Source organism: Trematomus bernacchii, unplaced genomic scaffold, assembly GCF_902827165.1.
Source record: "Trematomus bernacchii unplaced genomic scaffold, fTreBer1.1, whole genome shotgun sequence".
Taxonomy (NCBI): domain Eukaryota; kingdom Metazoa; phylum Chordata; class Actinopteri; order Perciformes; family Nototheniidae; genus Trematomus; species Trematomus bernacchii.
In genome coordinates, this window is record NW_022987973.1 from 15881640 (window position 1) to 15889398 (window position 7759).

The window sequence follows — 7759 nt, forward strand, 5'->3', positions numbered from 1 at the left end:
TACATTTAATTAGCCCCCTCCTCTTCCTCCTCCTCCCCCTCCTCTTCCTCCTCCTCCTCCACCCCACATCGTAGCTTCAGCGTCCGGTTCTCCTCTCGCAGGCGGGCGATCTCCAGATCGTTCTCCTTTTTCTCCACATGGAGCTTTCTGTTGATCCTCAACAAAGTGACGATCTCCACATCCTTGTCGTCAGCACACGGTTCCTTCAGTTCTCTCAGATCCTGGTTCTCCTTTCTCAAGCGGTCCATCTCTGCTTCGTCCTTCATCTGCGTCTTGAGGAGATTTCCATATCTCAGGTTCAGGTTCTCCAAGTCATCCCTCAAGACGTTCCGCTCAATCTCCATATAAACATTTACTTCCTCACAAGGTTCGTTAGGTTCTGTGAGATCCTGGTTCTCCTTTAGCAAAGCATCTATCTCTCCATCCTTTACTTCCTCACAAGGTTCTTTAGGTTCTGTGAGAGCCTGGTTCTCCTTTAGCAAAGCATCTATCTCTGCATCCTTTACTTCCTCACAAGGTTCGTTAGGTTCTGTGAGATCCTGGTTCTCCTTTAGCAAAGCATCTATGTCTCCATCCTTTACTTCCTCACAAGGTTCTTTAGGTTCTGTGAGTTCCTGGTTCTCCTTTAGCAAAGCATCTATCTCTGCATCCTTTACTTCCTCACAAGGTTCTTTGGGTTCTGTGAGATCCTGGTTCTCCTTTAGCAAAGCATCTATCTCTCCATCCTTTACTTCCTCACAAGGTTCTTTAGGTTCTGTGAGATCCTGGTTCTCCTTTAGCAAAGCATCTATCTCTCCATCCTTTACCTCCTCACAAGGTTCTTTAGGTTCTGTGAGATCCTGGTTCTCCTCTAACAAAGCATCTATCTCTCCATCATTTACTTCCTCACAAGGTTCCTTAGGTTCTGTGAAATCCTGGTTCTCCTTTAGCTCCACCTGCACAGCCTCCTCCTCCCCCTCCTCTTCCTCCCACAGCCCCCTCCTCTTCCTCCACAGCCTCCTCCTTCCCCACCTGTCCCCCTTTACTGAAGTAGACTATGTACTTGGGGATGTTCGGGCGGTCGTTGACGAAGATGTTGAACCTATTCAACCACGGCGGTCTGCTCATCGTTTTTAAGATCTGAACAGAGCAATGTTCAATCTCATCTTCCCACTCTTCCTCCACCTCCACCTGCACAGCCTCCTCCTCCCCCTCCTCTTCCTCCACAGCCCCCTCCTCTTCCTCCACAGCCTGCTCCTTCCCCACCTGTCCCCCTTTAGTGAAGTAGACTATGTACTCGGGGATGTTCGGGCGGTCGTTGACGAAGATGTTGAACCTATTCAACCACGGCGGTCTGCTCGTCGTTTTTAAGATCTGAACAGAGCAATGTTCAATCTCATCTTCCCACTCTTCCTCCACCTCCACCTGCACAGCCTCCTCCTCCCCCTCCTCTTCCTCCACAGCCTCCTCCTTCCCCACCTGTCCCCCTTTAGTGAAAGAGACTATGTACTCGGGGATGTTCGGGCGGTCGTTGACGAAGATGTTGAACCTATTCAACCACGGCGGTCTGCTCGTCGTTTTTAAGATCTGAACAGAGCAATGTTCAATCTCATCTTCCCACTCTTCCTCCACCTCCACCTGCACACCCTCCTCCTCCCCCTCCTCTTCCTCCTCCTCCTCCACCCCACATCGTAGCTTCAGCATCCGGTTCTCCTCTCGCAGGCGGGCCATCTCCAGATCGTTCTCCTCTTTCTCCACATGGAGCTTTCTGTTGATCCTCAACAAAGTGACGATCTCCACATCCTTGTCGTCAGCACACGGTTCCTTCAGTTCTCTCAGATCCTGGTTCTCCTTTCTCAAGCGGTCCATCTCTACTTTGTCCTTCATCTGCGTCTTGAGGAGATTTCCATATCTCAGGTTCAGGTTCTCCAAGTCATCCCTCAAGACGTTCTGCTCAATCTTCATATAAACCTGTACTTCCTCACAATGTTCCTTCTGTTCTCTAAGATCCTGGTTCTCCTTTAGCAAAGCATCTATCTCTCCATCCTTTAGTTCCTCACAACGTTCTTTAGGTTCTGTGAGATCCTGCATCTTCTCCTCCTTCTCCTCCTTCAGGTCTTCCTCCTCCGTCTGAGACGCCTGGTCCTGCATCTTCTCCTCCTTCTTTCTTCTTAAACTCCTCTCCAGCTCCAGCTTCCCGTTCTTAACCTGTTTCTTCAGAAGCTGGATCATAAACTCATGCGCTTTGCAGCCCTTTGGTTTCACTGGAGCCTGATCATTCCTCAGAGGAACATCTGAAGGAACATCTGAAGGAACCTCTGATGGAATATCTGAAAGACTGACCGCCAGCTGCTCTCTGTTGTCCTCCATCTCTATGAATGAGCTGCTGTTTAGCTAACAGGGGCTAAATGTACTTATTGGACTTTAAGGTCTACAGTGAATTGTATTTCACCTGTGAAGATGACCTGACTAAACTATACGTGCAAGTATCCTAATGTTCGCTGACCACAAACCCTGTTTCTGCTGCTCCTGCTGTGATGACCTGTCTCTCAGAGATACCTGTAGACTCTCACAGACTCTGTAGACTCTGTACATTCTCAGAGACCAAAGCCTGTGATGACGTCATTAATCTGAAGGTTCCATCTCAGAGACCAAAGCCAGTGATGAGGTCACCAGTCTGAAGGTTCCATTCTAGATAAGGAGTGATTGACAGCAGCTGACCGTGCTGTTGCCTGGCAACGCTGTTTTGTTCAAATCATATTAAGAAATGTAAACATCAATATAAAATACTTTATTGATCCCAAAACACAGGAAATTAAAGTACTGAGCCAGGCCCGGTTCTACGGTGGTGCATAGGCATGCATTGCACCCTCAGTTTAAAGTAGAGACACTACATACTGATATACACCTGAACATCAGCAGGAGAGGACTCTTTAAAGTAGAGACACTACATACTGATATACACCTGAACATCAGCAGGAGAGGACTCTTTAAAGGGCCCATGTCATGGCCATTTCCACTGATCATAATTACATTGTTGAGGTATACTAAAATAGATTTATACTGTGCAATTTTCCAAACTCACATTGGTTTCGCATACAGCATCTCTGTCAAGCATGTGTATTCAGCAGTATTCACTTTCTCCACTAAACGACTCGTTGGAGCTCTTGCCCCCCCCTCCCTGTGAGCCTAGTGTGCTCCGATTGGTCAGCTCGGCCACTCGTTCTGATTAGTCAACCACCAGAGAGGCTGCGCCCATGTCAGTGCTTTTCCCGGCTGCTCTCAGCGTAACATCAGTCTTATCATGGCGTCGGTACAGCGGTATATTTTATATACATATATATTTTTAACTGTTGTTATAGAAGAGTGTGACGGCCCCAGGGCCTTTGTCTTACGATGGGGTGGAGCTGAAGAGGGTAATCAGCGCGATCACGGACACCTCCGGACACAGTCTCTCTCCAAAGCGGCTGCAGGAAGACTGAGGCCCCGGCTCCACGAGGACAAATACGGCAAAACGCATCGGAGAAACGCAAATGCAACCGCAAAAAACCTTCCGTCCCCACGCAATATACACCGGATTGTGTCAAGCTCCACGAGACGGCTCCGTTTACATCCAAACGCTGGAAAAGCTACAGTACATATGCCGAACCTGTACGTGGCGCTGTAACTTCCTCCACAAAAGCAGCAACTTCCTCCACAAAATCAGCGAAGAAGAATGGTTGTCATGGCTGCACTTCTGTGTATTCTCCGCGGTGGGGGCCGACAGAACCGGGCAGAGTTTTTCGCCGGTCAGCGTGTGTTAAAGTTTAAATCTTCCGGACAAAATTATAAAAGTGCCGGTCAAAGGTCTTCATTGTTATTTATTGAGCTTTAAAACAAATGAATAACGACGATATAATGATATATAATCATCAAATACACAGAGCCTGTCTCTTTTTCCTCTCTTCTCACAGCGTCAGTGTCTGTCTCATGCAGCAGCTGATCCTGTAATGAGTGACCCGACAGTAAAAATGAACATATTTATAACTAGTTTAGGTAGTTTGAGAGGTAATTAAAATAGCTAAGGGTGATGATCTGACTTGAACTGTGTGTTTTGCTCCCGCTGCATCACAGCGGCAGGAGCTGCGTGTCTCCGTCCTGTCAGATTAGACTTCACTCGCGTTTATGTCCATATCGAGATAAAGATAAATAATCTGAATTCAAGGAGGAGCTCCTGTAGATGTTGCACAAAGAACTGTAGCATGGTCAGTAGCGACTGGAACACGATAGCAACCCTGCGGGGGAGAGGTGGGGAGAGGCGGGGCTATAAAAACGAATGACCGTATAGGCGACTCCACGGCCCCGTTGGACCCCCCAGAGCGCTCTGTTCCCAGATCTATCCACCTTTGGACCCGTTGTCGTTTGCGGGGTCTGTTTCTACGTTTCCCTTACGGCGTCGTGGAGCTTAGAGGGCTATACGCATGAGAAATATGCGGATTCAACCAGTTTTCGTCCTCGTGGAGCCGGGGCCTGACTCTGCGATCCTCTCAACCACCTATCTTTGCATTTACCACAATAAATGTGCCGTGGTTTTGTAAACTCGTGTATGTCTCCTTGTCTTTCCGTTGTGGCCTACGAGCTACTCTCATAACAAAGAGTAAGTTATTTTTACCCGTTATAAACTACTACTGTTTGATGAGAAATCAAATCATGGTTTGCTATATATGAATTCAGGGAAGAAAGGATAGGCCTACTAAGTATTTCCATTAAACTTTATTTTTAGAAATGTACAAAATGAACATAAATATACATATATACACACGGTATATCATTCATTCCTCCTCCTCGCATCTTGCCTGCGCACAGTCGGTGCGGTGCCTTTTAGCACCCTCAGTAGTAGTAGAATCCCTTCCCTGTCATGGATTGTCCGCCAGGATCTGGCTGGACGAAATCAAATGCAAATCACAAAATATTAGAGAAACTTAGTTGTTTTAGATTAGTTAGTAGTAGTTGTGTAATGAACAGCTTGCCTGCTAATATGCTAACCTAGCTTTGTTTACCTTGGTAGCTAACACGATATGAACGTTAGCTTGGAGGAAAGGCAACTATAATGCAGTGTAATAAAACTACTATGAACAAAAGCTAGTGGTTCATATTAGGCTAGCAATAACGTGTTTATAATTGCAATCGTATACGGGTATTCTGCTACCATACAATGTAACTTGCATGAATACATTGTTTTGCGCTAGCATACAGCTAGCCTCGTTAGCTACATGCAGTATATGTACGGTCACAATGTACGGTAAATCACAGTACAGTATACTGTATGAGTATTCCGTGTGTGTGACTGCAGACATTCTCCTGCCATGACAAACATGTAAGGCCATCTGCTGACATTGTAGTTGATATATTTAAACGCTAGCAACGTAGCATCACAAAAATGTTTTTCTGACCGAAACTAGCTCTAGCTCCGTGTGTTAGATCGCTACGCCAGCTATAATGTAATTACGTTTCGCGACTGACCGGCAAATCACCCGGAGTATACTGTCAATAGGTATTTTGTGTGTGAATGCAGACATTCTCCTGCTATGAGATACATGTATGCAAGGCCATCTGCTGATATTAGAGTTGATATATGGAAACTCTAGCAACTTAGTTAGCACTGTGTCAATGGCTTAGCAGTCCAACACAGTTTACACATTTAAACAGTCTTGTTTGATAAATACACAAATAACAATGCAAACTTACAGGTTGTATACCCAGATCTTCCCCTGCTCCAAACGGTCCAAACAAGCTGTGCATATCTGGGCCTCAAACTGGGCAATGTTTTGGAAGCTTTCGTCTGTGAAATGCCGGTTCTTCGAACCTCTGGAGGAGGAACACGCCGCTGCTGGTGTGGCCATAGCTCTTCGGGATTGGTCCATTTCGTTCCGGGTACCGCATGACATCATGCGGTACCCGGAAGAATCAAATGGGCAGTGACGTATCTCCAACGAGGCGTTTTGGGGAGGTATTTTCTGTGTTAGAGTTTTACTCGCTACAGGGTGTACTTTGAGGGTTTTGACTCTGCACACCGTTTACATGCATAAAAACCTTCATAACACACAAGGGGACGGGTAATAACCGGAAAAGCATGACATGGGAGCTTTAAAGTAGAGACACTACATAGGCCTACTGATATACACCTGGACATCAGCAGGAGAGGACTCTTTAAAGTAGAGACACTACATACTGATATACACCTGAACATCAGCAGAAGAGGACTCTTTAAAGTAGAGACACTACATACTGATATACACCTGAACATCAGCAGGAGAGGACTCTTTAAAGTAGAGACACTACATACTGATATACACCTGAACATCAGCAGGAGAGGACTCTTTAAAGTAGAGACACTACATACTGATGTACACCTGAACATCAGCAGGAGAGGACTCTTTAAAGTAGAGACACTACATACTGATATACACCTGAACATCCAACCCAGTCTCACATCTAAACGTGTAATAACTACGTTGGTCCACAACTTGGGACGTAGTATTTCTACAAAAACGCCTCTGAAATTGTAGGATCCCTACGTTTTTTTTCACCATTCATTTCCAATGGCTGGCGTCTATGTCACGTGATCTTCAACTTTCTCTCCGCAGAAATAAAAAAACATGGCCGACCTTCGTTTTATTCTCGGTAGAAAATGCCTATTTTAAGGTTAGTTTGCCCATTAAAATGCGTTTTGATGTCATTTGATGCGAGAAATATGAGTTGTTATTTCAGATTATGTGTGCAGTGGATGTACATGATCTTTAGTTTGCTAGTTATTACGTAGAATACTTCAGGAAATTGTGTAAATACAACGTTTTCATTGTTACCAAGGTGGTTGCTAGGGACGCTGCTATCGATATTATGTCTGTTATGTTGTGTAACTGTTTAATGGTGTTATCTTTATTGCTACCCGGCATCTAACATTGTGGCATAGATACGTTATTTTCCATTATGCTCTCTATATATTGTCTTTATTATGCTTTAAACAGTGTCTCTGGCTTTGGCTATAGGGCGGCTCAAAGTATTTTGTCCGGCCGTTGTGAACATAGATATATATATATATATCTTCTTAATAATAATAATACATTTATTTTGGGGGGCCGCCTTTCATAACACCCAAGGACACCTTACAGGGCATAGGGGCAATATAGGGAACAATTAAAACAGTTAAAACAGTGGATTTAGTGAGATATCAGCCGGGGTAAAACAAGACAAACAACAGTAAATGGACAAACAACAGTAAATGGACTACAGAAGTTTTTTTTTTCGACTACAAGGACTCAGCGCACCGTGCTGTGAAGTGGTAACGTATTTCAAAGGTTCTGGATTTGTTTAAAAATCTAGAAACTAAATACAAAACTAAGACGATATGAAGATCTCATGTCAAAAATTATTGTGATAAATGAGACAGAACTGGCCTGTCAGTGAGCTCATTTTATGTTGGTTTGGTTCTTCTGATAAAGGTGTCAATATCTAAATAATATATACCACCATATACTATTGTCATTAGTTGTGTCCCTGTTCTTCAAGCTAAGGCATTGCTAAATTAACAACTCTTGGCTTACAGAGTGGTAACATGAGACCGATTTTTATATATAAAATATAAATATATTTTAATTTTATAATTTATTTTAAATATTAACAATATAATAAAATAAATGGAAATATATACACCGGCAAATATTTAATATAAATACCTTGTGTGTGTGTATAGCTATTGCTTTATCTGCTTAATGTTATTTTCATATGAAAGTCCATGATT